The sequence below is a fragment of the Stegostoma tigrinum genome, chromosome 1, assembly GCF_030684315.1.
Source record: "Stegostoma tigrinum isolate sSteTig4 chromosome 1, sSteTig4.hap1, whole genome shotgun sequence".
Taxonomy (NCBI): domain Eukaryota; kingdom Metazoa; phylum Chordata; class Chondrichthyes; order Orectolobiformes; family Stegostomatidae; genus Stegostoma; species Stegostoma tigrinum.
The window spans coordinates 92,189,747-92,206,031 of record NC_081354.1 but is presented as its reverse complement, the minus strand read 5'-3'; the positions used below and the strand labels follow the sequence as shown (position 1 = coordinate 92,206,031).

The 16,285-nt window shown below is 39.8% G+C and overlaps 1 long non-coding RNA gene across 2 annotated transcripts; it reads left to right on the top strand.

Moving 5' to 3' along the window:
* Positions 1-4,756: 4,756 nt before the first annotated feature.
* LOC125466418 (uncharacterized) lies at positions 4,757-16,023 on the top strand. 2 transcript variants are annotated; one of them, XR_007250481.2, is made up of 4 exons: positions 4,773-4,831; positions 5,853-5,881; positions 14,171-14,365; positions 15,194-16,023. It is a non-coding gene; the product is annotated as an uncharacterized LOC125466418 (long non-coding RNA). The 2 variants fall into 2 exon arrangements; XR_007250502.2 differs by lacking the exon at positions 14,171-14,365 and having other exon boundaries at positions 4,757-4,831.
* The last annotated feature ends 262 nt before the right edge of the window (positions 16,024-16,285 follow it).

Sequence of the window (16,285 nt, the reverse complement as noted above, 5' to 3'; positions counted from 1 at the left end):
GCTCTAACTATTTTCTCTAAGCTTTAAAGAAAGCACCATCTAAATCAAAGGTATCTAAGGCACGTCTAGTCAATATCCCTGACTGAAGAATTCGACGGAGAAGGTTTTCCTGACAGAACATTCAACAGAGAAGACACATAACCTAGCTGTAATTTTGAGAGGAGCAGGAAAGTTTGACCTTTTTCTCTGAAGAAGGGTCCCGACCTGAAACGTCAAACTTTCCTGCTCCTCTAATGCTGCTTGACCTGTTGTGTTCATCCAGCTTCACACTGTGTTATCTCAGATTCGCCAGCATTGGCAGTTTCTACTATCTCTGTAATTTTGAGAGATTTTTTTTCTGTTTTATACAAGTGAGGCTTATATTTATTAGAACAGCATACCATTAGAGATTCGTTTTATTCAGGAATAGTTAGTAGTTGGAAGGGGTTTACTCAGTTTGTTAATAAATTAGTAAATTTTTTCACTGTTAGAATTAGATAAATGAATTGCTACTCGTTGATTATAATATGACTGTCAGGCTTTTATTTCAGTGAACCACTCGAAGTTGTTAAAAAAAAATGGATTAAACTCCTTTTCAACCTCCTTTTAACAGATTGTAGGGTGAGGCACACCTAGCTGGGTATTTCAGTTTTAGCTTTAAGAGAGGGATCAACTTCTGCTTTATAACATTTTAGAGGCTTGGGCCCCGGACCTGGTCAGTTTGGATCCAGGATTGGACAGGCTGGGACAGATTGGGCCTGTATTAGGACAAACTTGGACAGATTTTGGGTATGAAAAGTCCCAACAGATTTAAACAGATTTGGGGAATCTAAAATCTTTAAATAAAACTTTAGTGAGAAGTTGAAAATCTGTTTAATTTTGGTTTCTTGTTGTTTACATCAGTAGTGGGGAGATGGCTCTTCACACTGCAAAAGAGGTTTTCAGGGTCAAAGATGCTTCCCAAATTTGTCAAGAAAGTTTAGAAAGACAGAAAAAGAAGACCCTTTTTGAAATAGCAGAAAGTCCAGAATTGGGTTTAACTTGGGGGAAAAAAAGAAAGTGAAATTTAAATAGAGTAAGCCAAGCATTTAGGTAAATCAAAGAAACAGCCAAGTGCAGTGGAGTTAGAAAATAATTAAATTGCAATTAAGACAACTGGAGTTAGAAGAGAAAGGAAGAGAAAAAATAGCCAGGGCAGAGAGAAAGAAATGGATAGCAGAGCCATGGTAGATAATAAAAAAAAGGAAAGAAGGTTCTTAGCTGAGCAAAGAGAAGAGAGAGAGAGAGAGTTTGAAATTTGGAAGTTGACAATTAGACAGCAAAGTCAATATAAAAGTAAGGAGATGAAGGTAGAAGGTAGGCTGAGTGGGGAGAGAGTGATGATAAGCAAACCCCTTGTCGACAAACACTTGGTAGGGATATTTACAAATATGTCAAAAGCTTGCCATATACGAAGAAGCCTTTTTCATTTTGTTTGAGAAATTGGTAAATAGATTAACTGGCCAGAGACCGTATGGGTAATGTTAATTCAGGCGGGACTAGTGAAGTGTTTGCAGTGCATTCAGAGGAGAAGCCAAGAGAATATGAAGAAGTAAAACAGGTTATGTTGAGTGCCTAAAAATTGGAACAAGAAGCATATAGACAATGGTTCAGAGAATGTAAGAAAGAAACCAGGTCAGCCTTACATCAAATTTGAAAGAAATAAACAGACCAACTTCGATAGATAGATGGCACAATAAAAGATAGAAAAGACATATGAGGATCATATGAGAAAATAAAACGTGAGGCTGGATGAACACAGCAGGCCAAGCAGCATCTCAGGAGCACAAAAGCTGACGTTTCGGGCCTAGACCCTTCATCAGAGAGAGGGTCTAAGCCCGAAACGTCAGCTTTTGTGCTCCTGAGATGCTGCTTGGCCTGCTGTGTTCATCCAGCCTCACGTTTTATTATCTTGGAATTCTCCAGCATCTGCAGTTCCCATTATCTCTGAGGATCATATGAGGATGTTATTCTGTTGGATGAGTTTAAAAACTCATTTCCAGAAGTGATAAGAACTCATGTTGAAGAACAGAACGTTCAAATGGCAAGAGGAGCTGCAGAGATGGCAGATGAACATGCATTAGTGTATGAAACAAAATCTATCTTCTGACAGCAATTTCATTTCGTGAAGGATAGAAATTTTGGAAAGAGGGATCCTTCAATAAAAAACAAAAGGTAGATTACACTGGGAACCTTTTACCACATGTGAAAAAGAAATCCAAGGTATTGAGAAAGTGGTGAAAGACCTCAGGTGCTTTCACAGCAATAATGTGGGACACACAAAGATACAGTGCTGGTGGGTTAAGAAAGGCACTGGGAAAAATGATGTTGTAAAAGAGGCTAAACCAGTGGGATTTGTTGAGGTAGTGACAGAGTTAAGCTTAGCGAGAAAGTTCCCTAAAACCAACAGCGATTCAGTTTAAATTTTCACTATTTGTTTCCATATTTATTGCTAGGCTATTAATTTACACTTGGCCATGTAACCTCTCCAGATCTATCTTGATACTTTTATACTTTGTCTGGCTGTTTCTCTTTTGTTGAAGCAACATATTTAATGGTATTGTCTCCAAGTGTAGATTAGTTTGCTTTTCTCCCAAATTCCAAATCTTTTTACATGTATTGCAAAGACCAATGTGCTTGACCATGACATTGATCTCCTGCCACGGTTATTTTATAACGTGTAGAACAAGAACAAAATTACTTATTACTGCCCTCCTGATCAAATTCTCCACTGCTTTTACAAATTGCATAGTTTTTAGTGATTTCTGCTTTCCAGCTCTAAAGTTAACCCTATTAGCGAAATGATTAAACAAAAACCAAAGAATGTGGATGCTGGAAATCTGCAACAAAAACAGAAATAGTTGGAGTAATTCAGCAGGTCTGGCAACATCTGTGGAGATAGGATGGAGTTAATGTTTTGGGTCCAGTGACGCTTTTTCAGAACCATTCTCTATTTCTGCTTTTGTTTCAAATTTCCAGCAGTTCTTTATGTCTTCCAGGTACGCCCACCTTGAAGAACTTCAGCTCCTCTTTCTGACAGGATTTACAACCTAAACTTCTTTTTGTTTGCCATCACAAATTTTGTTGTCACTCCCAATGTTTGGAGAAGCATTTGCCAAAATTCACTTCCACAGCCACATCACATCCCTCAGGGATTGCCTGCTGCTCAAACTCACTTTACCTGGATTCCACCTGAAGTTTCATCTTTATTGTTTCAAATCTCACCAGGATTAAGAGTATCTCTGTGATGTACAATGCTCCTCAGATAGTTGTTCTTACCGCATCTTGAAATCCAGTCTGTAAAATTGGTCCCAGGAGCCATTGTGCCTGTGATGATTCTCTGAAAAGCTACCTAATCACCTGAACCTTCTCCAGTGCCCTGCAATTTTCCATTTGGATATATCAGTTCACATTACCCTTTCGAGTTTTAAGATCATGACATTCGCATTTATAATGCTGTTGGAGATGGCAGTATTGAAGTCGGCTGCTATCTCGGGGATGCACACAGCACCTCCGGTGATTTCAAACGCAGCCTATATGGTCAGCCAACTTGAGAAGGGAGTTTATGGGTGTGTGTAACCCCATGGGCGCTGAAAGCAACCTCATCGGTCATATAATCACAGCACACATCCATTCTGCCTGATTTGAAACACAACTTCCAAATTTGGACCACGCAAGCCACTTCAACAAATTTTCATGTAACTTTCTAAAAAAAACAATTTACAGTGTGGCTAGGGATGGGGATATAAAATTCTCTGGATGGCCTTCCCAATGGTCTCTCATCCAACTCCAATCTGTCCGTATCTTCTCAAAGCAATTTTTAAAGATCCTGTCACCTAACTTAAAATTAAGGTAGTTTTGAAGACCTTTACCCATTGTGAAGTGGTTGAAAGTATTCTGGATTACTTTTGGAGGTGGTACGATTAATTTGTGAATTATGCAGGGAATATTTGCTTCATCCCCACAGGCAGGAGGAGCTCCTTGGTCTTAGCATAGGAGCTTGTTGATGTTGAGGGTAATAAGCCTCATCTGCCCTATCTGTAAAGATAAATGAAGGCTCTTCACAGTGCAGAGGGGATGCAGGAGGACCCCTCATTCCACCATACAGCTGAACAGAGACCCCTACGTAAATAGGAAGACCTACCTGCAAACTTCATAGAATCCCTACAGCGTGGAAATAGGCCATTTGGCCCAACAAGTCCACATGGCTCCTCTGAAGACCGTCCCACCCAGACCTATTTCCCTACGTTTTCCATGTCAAAGACATCTAACCTAAATATCTGTGAACACTAACGGCAATTTAGCATGGCCAATCCACCTAACCTGCACATCTTTGGACTGTGGACGGAAACTGGAGCACCCGGAGTAAAACTCCACAGACACGGGGAGGATGTGCAAACTCCACATTGTTGGCCAAGGGTGGAATCAAACCCGGGTCCCTCGTGCTGTGAGGCAGCAGTGCTAACCACTGAGCCAATGTGCCACAAGAACTTGTCAGAAAGAAATATAAACCTTTGGCCATGGAGTTTTTCCACTTGTTCAGTTTCAACACATGAGCGTCCTACATTGTATCTGAGACCTTGAATCCATTTTTAGCCTGGGTAATCCAATTTCCATATTTAGAAAGTCAGAAATAGCTTTTAGAAATAACCTCCTATAATTCCATGTAGATTCCCAATAGTAAGGAGAGACTGCCTTTAAGCTGATTATACCACTTGATATTAGTATCCACTATTTATTCAGTTCTTGCTGAACACAGTGACACCCAGAAGCACAGAAGGATTCAACCATACTCTAAAGTCAAGTAAATGAGGTAGAGGTGTCATGTTCAAACATTGCATACTTCAATCAAAATTGTGCAAGTTGTGACCTATATATTTGAGTAACAGCATAATCTGTTTTTAACTCTCATTTTTTGTAGTTGATGTAAGGTACAAGCAAATTTGAATTGAAAACTTTTAGAACAGGTAGAAGATTTTGGAATATTGTAAATATTTGCATTTATGATTGCTCTTGAAGCGATACTAGAAAATGAATTTTAATCAACCTGCTTGGGCATGTTATGAAACGGCCTTAAAGTAGTTGGAATGTGTATCCACACATTCTGCAATAGCAAGAACTGCTGAGGCTGGAGACAGAGATAAAACAGTGTAGAGCTGGATGAACACAGCAGGCCACGCAGCATCAGAGGAGCAGGAAAGTTGACGTTTCGGGTCGGACCCTTCTCCAGACATTCTGCTCCATAGATAAGGATACTATCAATGTGCCACAAGAACCTAATAAGTGGCATAGAATAAACAAACTATTAAAATGAAGATATTAATTTTTCAGAGATAGTAGGAACTGCCGATGCTGGAGAATCTTAGATAACACAGTGTGAAACTGGATGAACACTGCAGGCTAGACCCTTTCTGAAGAAGGGCCCTGACCTGAAACGTCAAACTTTCCTGCTCCTCTGATGCTGCTTGGCCTGCTGTGTTTATCCAGCGTCACACCGTGTTATCTTACATTAATTTTTCAATTGGCTTATTTTCCAATTTGGATAATTTCATCCCAGCTTAGTAGCTGAATTTCGAAAATATCTGGGGACGAGCAGAGGGGAGAAAGACTGTGTGTCATGTATTTTTGTGCAGTGGACCAGAAATCTCTACAGCTTAAATATTTACAAGGCAACCATTAGCTTTTTAACCTGACAATGAATATTTTAATCAATGTAGTAGTTGATCAGTATTTTGCAATAAAAGCGAGCTTAATGGGGTTGTCAACATGAATTATTTGGAAAGCAACATTGAAGTCAAGAGTAATAATATGATGTCATTTTCTCCTGCTTTCAGTTGCACAGTTTGCAGCAAATTTTTTTCAGGTAAGCTGATTTCTTCTGTAGGTTGTGACAATGTTTAATTCATGCTTGCTCCTCAAGAAATGATATATGATAAATAAGCTTTTAAAATGCATATTTTTCTTTCTTTATTCTCCTCAGAATAACTTTATGGGGCATGCCTAACTGCAAGCTTATGCGCTGCTTAATTTCTTTTATGATGATTTGTAGCCAATCGTTTTGAAATAAGAAGGATGTTTCCTGGTGTGAATGCATTAACTGGCTTTATTTGAGTCGTCTCATTCCTGAATTTGTAGAATTGTCTGAACTCCAAAAAAAATCCAAATTTACTTCATATCGTTCAAGTCCTTGGGATATCCCAGAATGTTTTAGAGTGAATTAAGTATTTTTGAAACAATGTCGCTGCAATTTTAGCAAACTCAATGAGTAATTTGTACATGAACGGCAGGGCAAATCACCATTTAATTCTATTTTGATGGTCTAGGGGAATAAATATTATTCTATATTTACATATATTTTAACATGACCTCAGAGCATCCAGAGCACTTTGCATACAATTTGAATGGTAGACAAGGGAGAAAGTTCACAAACAGCACAATCCGACAAGCAGCAAATGGACTTAGTGATCTGTCGTTCTGACATTGGTAATCTTAGTTGAGGAATGAATGTTGGTCAAAGGATGGAGATAAATCCCTCCTTCTCAGCAAATAATCTTATATAAGGCTTCACATACACACGCATCACCAAAATAAACAAAGCAAACCAAAGTTTAACAAGTCAGCTAAAACTGGCATCTCCATCTTTGCATCACACTTTTAGCACACTAATACTACTGCCCTAAAATATTAGAGGACATCAAGTGGTGAAGCACTGGAGTTGGAATGGAATCTACAAATACAAATTAACAATCTAAGTCTAGTCTGTCACTTTCTTCTTCAGTTATTTACAGACTGTCCATAAAAAGCTTGCTAAAAATGGAATGAAATAAGGTATAACAAAAAGGGAGAGGCTCAAAACCTGGTAGAGACACACTTAAATTGTCAAAAACAAATTTACATTTCAAGCCCACATAAAAAACAAAAGCAGTGAAAAATGGCAAAACATGAATAAAGTAGCTCTCTAAGCTATTCGACCTGAAGAAATGCTATGCGCGGCTTTTCATAGGACTGGAGCATATTGAATGAGAATTGAATTCCAAAAAATATTTATATAATTGCAATTTGGAATACAATATCATGGTGTTTGTTATGAAAATGAATCAATTCCTAAACTTGTGATATAGGATTTTTGTAAATTAATTTTACTCAGATTTTCATATGCAGCCTGAGTTTTGTTTGATGAAGTAACTGTACAAATCTCGGGGAAAAGTAAGTTGCAAGCTGCAGTCCTGTTTTTATAATAATGTGTGAACATAGAAAACTGAGAAGACCATTTTAACAGAGATAGTAGGAACTGCAGATGCTGGAGAATCTGAGATAACAAGGTGTAGAGCTGGATGAGCACAGTAGGCCAAGCAGCATCGTAGGAGCAGGAAGGCTGGCATTTCGGGCCTACACCCTTCCTGAAGAAGGGTCAAGGCTCAAAATGTCAGCCTTCCTGCTCCTCTGATGCTGCTTGGCCTGCAGTGTTCATCCAGCTCTACACCTTGTTATCTCAGAGCACTTTAAAATTAGGTCTATTCCATCATTCAAAGAAGTCATGACTTATCCATTACTGAACTCCATACATGTACCTTCTAACCTAGCATATGGAGATCTAAACTAGATCCTAACTTCTTAAAAATTTACAAACCTTAAGATCATGAACTAGGTATCATTCCAATAAATAATGTAATACCCTCTTCAAGACAAATGTATTCTTCCTACAGGGTGTGTTGCTAAATCGTGATATTTTAGCTGAATGGTGACTTACTGGCACAAAGATGCTTACAGTACAGAAGGAGGCCATTAAATTCTTCATGTTTTACAGAATTATCTCTTTGCCTTAAATAATCAGATCGTAGGTAATTTTCCTACTGGTATTCAGCTGTTGACACTTTACTCGCATAATTAACCTGTCGATATTCCACCCAGACTATTTGTACTTATCATTCAAATATCTTGATTACCTGGAATGATCTTGCCATTATCTCTCTGCCAATAAATTCTGTGCCTGTGTACTTCCCCCTACTTCTCCTAAAGAAGGGGTAGCACTCAGAAAGCTTGTGATTTCAAATAAATCTGTTGGAAAGTAACCTGCTGTCAAATGACTTCTTACTTTCTGGCCTGCCTACAATGACAAATCTTATCAAAAACCTTGGCAAACTCCATCTAGATAACATCAAGCGCATTAACCTCATTAACACACCAGGTTAGTTTTGAAAAAAAACTTTCCTTTAGCAAATTCACACTGACTATCCCTGATTAATTTGCTTCTGCCCAAGTATAGATATACTCTGTCACTCAGAATGTTTTTGTAATAATTTCTCTACCACTGTGGTTAGACTGACTGACTTGTAAAGTCCTCATCTATCATTTCCTCCTTTTTTAATAATTAAACAATACTAACACTGCTCTTGTTCTCTCGTATCTCAACTTTGGTGGCCAGGAAGGATTTGAAAATTATTTCCAGGTCCCTTTATACCTCCTCCGTTGCTGCCTCATAGTCAGGGATACGTTTCATCCACAACTGTGGAGCTATCAAAAAGATTTATGGGGCAGAGTGGTAGGCATTGCTTACGTGGACTCTAGCCTTTAACAAGGCTCCGAATAGTAGAAAAACGGTGGCTCAGTGGTTAGTACTGCAGCCTCACAGCACCAGGGACCCGGGTTCAATTCCCACCTCGGGCGACTGTCTGTGTGGAGTTTGCACATTCTCCCTGTGTCTGCGTGGGTTTCCTCCGGGTGCTCCGGTTTCCTCCCACAGTCCAAAGATGTGCAGGTTAGGTGGAGTGGCCATGCTAAATTGCCCGTAGTGTTCAGGGGTGTGTGGGTTATAGGGGGATGGGTCTGGATGGGATGCTTCAAGGGGCAGTGTGGACTTGTTGGGCCAAAGGGCCTGTTTCCACACTGTAGGGAATCTAATCTAAATGGTAAAGTTAGATTATGTGGGATTCAGCATGAGCCTGCTAATTAGATACAAAATTAGCCTGACGGTAAGGGACACAAGGTACTGGTGGAAGAGATAACAAGGTGTAGAGCTAGATGAACACAGTAGGCCAAGCAGCATCATAGGAGCAGGTTGTTTTTCAGACTGGAGGTCTGAGGCCAGTGGTGTTTCACAGGATTTGGTACTGGGTCTATTTTGTCAATTATATGAATGATTTGGATGAAAATGTAGGAGAAATGGTTAGCAACTTTGTGGATGACACCAAGATTAGTGGTTTAGTGGACTGTGAAGAAAGATATCTAAGATTACAAAGAGATCTTGATCAATTGAGTTAACATGCTGAGGAGTGGCAGATGGAGTTTAATTTGCATTTTGGTAAAACAAACAACAGTAGGATGTACATAGTTAATGGTAACATCTTGGGTAGCGTCGTACAACAGAGAAACCTAGGAATTCAGGCATATAATTATTTCAGATTTGTGTCACAGGCAGACAGGGTGGTTTAGGAGACATTTAGCATGTTTGCCTTCATTGCTTGGACTTTTGAGTAGAGGAATTGGGATGTCATGTGGAGGTTGTACTGGACATTGGTGAGGCATCAGAGATAATGGGAACTGCAGATGCTGGAGAATCCAAGATAATAAAATGTGAGGCTGGATGAACACAGCAGGCCAAGCAGCATCTCAGGAGCACAAAAGCTGACGTTTCGGGCCTAGACCCTTCATCAGAGAGGGGGATGGGGTGAGGGTTCTGGAATAAATAGGGAGAGAGGGGGAGGCGGACCGAAGATGGAGAGAAAAGAAGATAGGTGGAGAGAGTATAGGTGGGGAGGTAGGGAGGGGATAGGTCAGTCCAGGGAAGACGGACAGGTCAAGGAGGTGGGATGAGGTTAGTAGGTAGGAGATGGGGGTGCGGCTTGGGGTGGGAGGAAGGGATGGGTGGGAGGAAGAACCGGTTAGGGAGGCAGAGACAGGTTGGACTGGTTTGGGGATGCAGTGGGTGGAGGGGAAGAGCTGGGCTGGTTGTGTGGTGCAGTGGGGGGAGGGGACGAACTGGGCTGGTTTAGGGATGCGGTGGGGGATGGGGAGATTTTGAAGCTCGAGAAGTCCACATTGATACCATTAGGCTGCAGGGTTCCCAAGCGGAATATGAGTTGCTGTTCCTGCAACCTTTGGGTGGCATCATTGTGGCACTGCAGGAGGCCCATGATGGTGAGGCCTCTACTGGAGTATTGTGCCCAGTTCTGGTTGCCTTGCTAAAGGAAGGATATTATTAAATTAGAGAGGTTTCAGAAAATATTTATCAACATGTTGTTGGAAGCAGAGGCTTTGAGTTACAAAAATAGGCTGGGTAGGCTGGGATTTTTTTCACTGGAGCATATGAGGTTGAATGGTGACCTTATAGAGGCTTATAAAATCATGAGGAACATTGATAAAGTGAATAGCAAGACTCTTTTCCCGAGGTTGTGTCATTCAAAACTATGGGGCATATTTTTAAGGTGAGAGGAGAAAATTTTAAAAAGTACATGAAGGGGATCTCTTTTTTACACAGTGTGGTTCATTTGTGGAATGGACCGTCAGACGAAGTGGTGGATGTAAATACAGTTGTAACATTTGAAAGGCACTTGTCGATGAACTTGAATGGTTTTGAGGAATATGGACCAAATGCAGACAAGTGTGACTAGTTTAATTTGGAAACATGATCGGCAGGGACTATTTGGACCGAGGGGTCTGTTTCCATGCTGTGTGACTCTGACTATGATTCTATCCACTTTTAAGGCTTCTTGACCCACTAGTACCTCCCTTTTCTCTATGCTTTTTTTTGTACACATTATGTCTATACTTGTATTGTTCTTTTACGTTTTGAAGACTGACATAAAGTATTCATCAAGGGCTGTGACCATATCTTTCAGGCTTGCACATAGATCACATCTATGGGTCCTGATGGACTATTCTTTCCCTAGTTATTTTCTTGCAATTTATATATTTTAAACAAAAAACTCTCAGTTTTCCTTAGTTGCTGATGCTTCCTCATGCACTCTCTTTCCTTTCCTAATTTCCTTTTTAAGTTTCTCTCTGCACTTTTTGTAGTCCTCCATTGACTACTGTAATGATCCAGTTGTATCTGCCATAAGATTTTCTTTATTTCTTAGCTAACCTTTATGTTGCTTGATATCTAGCGTTCTCCAGTCTTGTGATCCCATCTCTTGCTTTTACGCAAACATTATGGGCACCTCCTGCACACATGGCCATTCAGACAGCTAGGAGTGTCTAGGATTTCCCACATAAAGCAGGATGACCAAATCACAGGCCAGGGTGAGATGTTAACACAATAGTACATGACCCTTGCTTTTATTTTTCTTTACACTTGGTTATGTATCAGCTGGAAAATCTTATTCTTTTGTATGTCAGCCAAACAAGCAGAGCTGCTTAATTCTAGCGAGTGAAAAAAATTAATTTGGGCATGCTTGAGTGAGAAGCCTGACATCTGTCTGTCCTGGGCAATCTTTCCTGCAACAAAGGAAAAGATTCACTCTGATTGTGTTGCAACTATGAGCAGCAGGATAAAGATGGTGGCACTTACATTGACAAAGCACAGAAGAACATTAACATTTACTGGAAATTTCTTTTCACATAGGACACAACACCAACCCAAGTTGCAGTACTCGGGCAGGCTGGCTCGGTCTGTTGGCAGGGTTCCAGAGGCACTCAGCTGAAAAAGTGAATGCCCTCCTCTCCATCACCCTGTCAAGCCAAACCTACAGGATCCTGCCCATGAAGCGGGGTATAAGCCATCATTTCCTATGGATCAAATGGGACTTTGAGGAACTTGCTCTAAATAGGGAGGTAATGGAGGCTCTGTCATGTTTAAAAACACAGACCCCCTGGTCTGGATGAACTGCATCCCAGCCCACTGTGGGAGCCAAGGTAGTAAATTGCTTCAGGGCTGTAAATTTGTGTCAGCGGCTCTGACTTGTTAGTGTAATGTCAGTGGTAGGGAAACTATTGGTGAATGTTCTGAAGGACAGAATTAGTACCCACTTGGAACATGGCTTTGTCAGAGGGAAGTCATGCCTAACAAATTTGTTAGAATTATAAGTCAATGTGATCAAGTGTGTGAGGGAAGTTGATGTAATTTATATGGATTTTAACAAAGGTTTTGATAAGGTCCCACATGACAGACTGATTGAGCAAGTTAAACGACATGGAATTTAGGGAAACATACCCCGAGATGGACCAGAAACTGGCTTAGTAATAGTACACATCGGGTAGAGGTAGAGAGATTGGAAGCCATTGCTCAGCAATATATGTACAACAAGGGTCTGTAGTAGGCTGGGATTGTTTTCTTTAGAGTAGAGAAGGCTGAGGGGGGGCATGACTGAGATGCATAATATGATCAGCGATATGGACAGAGTGAGTAGGAAGCAGCTGTTCCTCTTGGTTGAGGCTCAATGATAAGGGGCACAGTCCGAGGGTAAGGGGCAGGGGATTCAAAGGGGATTTGAGGAAAAACATTTATATTCAGCAGGTGGTGGAAATCTGGAATGCACTGTCTGGGAAACTATTGGAGGCCAAAAACCTTACAACCTTTAAAAAATATTTGGATGAACACTTAAAATATCGTAAAATTCAAAGTTATATTGCAAGTGCAGGAAATTGGGATTAACATGTCTTTAGTGGTAGTTATTGGCAGTGCAGACTCTATGGGCCAAAGGGATATATGAATCCAGGATTCTATGACTGTATGACTAAGTGGTCATAAGACGAGAACAAAATTATGCTATTCAGCACATTGAGCACTTCCCACCATTCATTGGGATCATGGCTGATCTGATAATCCTCAAATCCACTTACCTGCATTTTCACCATAACCTTCGATTCTCTTAGTGATTAAACCTGTGTATCTCAGCATTAAATACATTGAATGACCCAGTCTCAATAGCCCATTGTGACAGAGAATTCCACAGATTTACTACCTTCTGAGAGAAGAAAATCCTCTTCACCTCTGTTTTAAATGTGTGACCCATTATTCTGGATTATCCTCTCTGGTCCTAGACTGCTCACAAGGGGAAATGATTTTTCAACACCTATCCTGTCCAGTCCCCTGAGAATCTAATGCATTTCGATAGGGTCACCTCCCATACTTCTTTATTTCAACAAGTGCAGGCCTAATCTACTCAACATTTCCTGATAACATTGTTCCTCCGTACCTGCTAACTGCCTGGTGAACCTTTTGTGTAATTTCTCCAATGCAAATATATTTTTCCTTGGATAATAGGCCCAAACTCTTCTCATTATTACAGCAATGGTCTAACTCGTGGCTTATGCAGTTTTAGCAAAACATCCCCAAACTTATATTCCATTAGCTTTCAATAAAGACTAACAATCCACTTGGTTTCCCCATTACCCACGGAACTTGGCCGCAGTCCTCTCCCCTGGAGAGTTCTGTAGTCTTTCTCCATTTAAATAATATTCAGTTGTTTTATTCTTCATGCCAAAGTTCATATACTCTCATTTCTCCACATTATATTCCATCTGCCAAATTCTTGCCCACTCACTTAACCTGTCCATTTCCCTCTGCAGACTCTTTGTGTCATTCTCAACATTTGCATTCCCAACTATTTTTGTGTTATCTGAAAGCTTGACTATAGTATACCCCCAATCGTCAAACAAGTTATTAACATGTTTTGTAAATAATTGTGGCTCCAGCACTGATCCCTGTGGCACACCACTCGTTAGAGATTGCCAGTCTGAAAATTCCTTACTTCTTTTGACAGTCTGTTCTCTGTAATGATTGCAATGAGGTCAGCAAGGTGGACTTTATAGACTGTAAGTTCCCTGATTGGGGCAGTTAACACAGTCTAATCAGGGAGCCCTGGCCGACAGATATAAACAGAAGTGCCAAAGGTTCTGTTCGCTCTGAGAGCTGGCTCTGTGGAAGCAGGACCAGTGTCAAGTACTATGATGTGAAAATAAGGATTGACTTGGTGATGTGATATCAGCCTCAGAGGAGTTCTTTCATCTTCTTTCAGTCAGACAATTCTGTAGTCATGCTAATACACTATCTCCAATACCATGAGCTTTTATCTTCTTAAATAGCTTAATGTGTGATGCCATATCAAATGTTTTCTGAGAATTTAAATAAATCACACCCACTGCTTTCCTTTATCTATCCTATTTAATCACATTCGAGTACACAGTGTGAAGGCTAATTCCTGTTTTACAGAATCTGAAGTGGTAGGCAGCTAGGCTATTGATGTGATGCCAGAATCATGAAAGATGGATGATCCCAGCAGTAAAAAGCACTTTGACCCCTCCAGCCATATGTTTCCCCTCAAAAAGTAACCAAGAGCGCGATGGGTTAACTAATAAGATGAAGAATGAAGATTGCGTGAGAGAAGATGTTCTGAATCATGGCATAGTGAGTACAATGAATCTCAGCCAACCAAACATTTTGTCTGGAAATGGTAAAACTCCACCTCACTGGAATTCAACTACGTGTCCATTATTCCAACTGTCTAGCTCATGCTCCTCAGACAATTTCCTAATCAGGTTAAAGATTTCTCTTCAAGCTACAAATTTTAGTTTTGTCTTCTGAAGGACTTTATTAATTTCCCGCTTGAACTCCATATAAACAACCCTCAAAGGCAATAGTTCACTGCTTCATTCACTGTTCGAAAGGTTCAATTGGATTTGTCAGGAATGCCTGACACTTTGCAATGCCATCCTGGCTCTCTCTGACCAGCTGAGAATTTTTCAAATTGCTCAATCACTCTTATCTTTAATTACACAATCTAGCAATTATTTGCCAACAAGAAAAGTTTGGCTGACTGGCCAATAATTGTTTTCCTCTGTCAACTTTCTTCAATAAATTGAGTGACACATACAGTTTTCCAATTCCTTAAACCTCTTTGTAAATGGTTTGGTCATGTGATTTGTCAGACTTTAAGACCATTATTTTCTTCATTACTGCTACTTTGCGAAGATTAATTTTGACGAGTCTGTTATCATTATTAGTTTCTTGCAGTTTCCTGGCATACTGCTCTGTTTCTCAACCGTAAATGTATACAAAAAAAATCAGTATTCATCATGCTCGCTGTTTCCTTATTTCATTGACAATATCATTGTTATTAGTTTCCAAGGTGTTGACATTTCATCTGACCATCTTTTTCCTGATATAAATGTAATTTATTTTTTGTTTTGTGCTTGATCTCCCTGGCAACTTTCTTTCCATTCTCACTTTTTGCAGATCTTGTTACTTGTTGAAGACAATGAAAGTATCGGTTTACAATGAAAATGGCTGTCTGAGACAAATTTAATAGAGCTCAATGTTTCGAGACCAGGAAAAGATCATAAACCATATTTGTGGTTGAAGGTATAATTGTATATTTTCTTTGACCTGAGCCTAGATGTACTGAATCATCTGAACACAATAAGTAGTGGAAAATTGGGAATGTCATTAAAGATGTCCGTAAAGGAACCCATCTCCTTTTCTCCAATTTTTGGCTCTGAAATGCTAGGTTACCCATACTTACCCAAACTCAAACGGTCCAGTGGATTTCAATTTCAACTGTAAGAAAATGTTTGCACATTGTTTGGCTTGAAGTCCTGTAGTGATTTGCTTGCAGTTTTAAATTGCCTAAAACATGGTGTACTATTTTGGAGTCTACACCAGTGGTAATTATTTTATCACGGATAATAACTTTAATTGTTAAATGATAATGACATTGCATTCTCTCTTACTTTCATGTACATATCATGTGTTTCATGTGGAGCCTAAATGAGACTGCATACTGACTAATAATATGAACACATCCACTTGATATTAATATGAAATGAAATAAAATCAGACAGAAGCTGAAGTTTTCCTCCATGTTCTTTGTCCTCAGAATTATGTTAAATTAGAAACAGAAGATTTGTTTGGTACTAGAGAGAAAAACAATTTGTGAGGGGGATGGAAAGTGCGGAGAGAATGCACCATTGTTCACTGCTCCTGAAGATGGAGGAAAAACATAAGTAAATCTCGCCCTGCCTGGATACAGGTTCACAGCTCTTTTAGACTCTTGTTCTGATTGTTATCAAGTGGATTTTGTTCTAAACCTTGTCAAAAAGAGCTTGTGGGCAATTGGGGAATAATAAAGCTTGATTATTGGTGGATGAAAGATTTTTGTTTGGATTGCTTTTGATCCTCATTCAAATATAACATGACAATGCCCGCAGTATAAGGCTGCAGTAGATCAAGGTATAAATTATAGATGGAATCAGAAATAGTTGTAACAAACGCAGTTATATTTCTTTTTCACTGCATTCCAAATGATATTCTATTTAAGTAACCAACAGC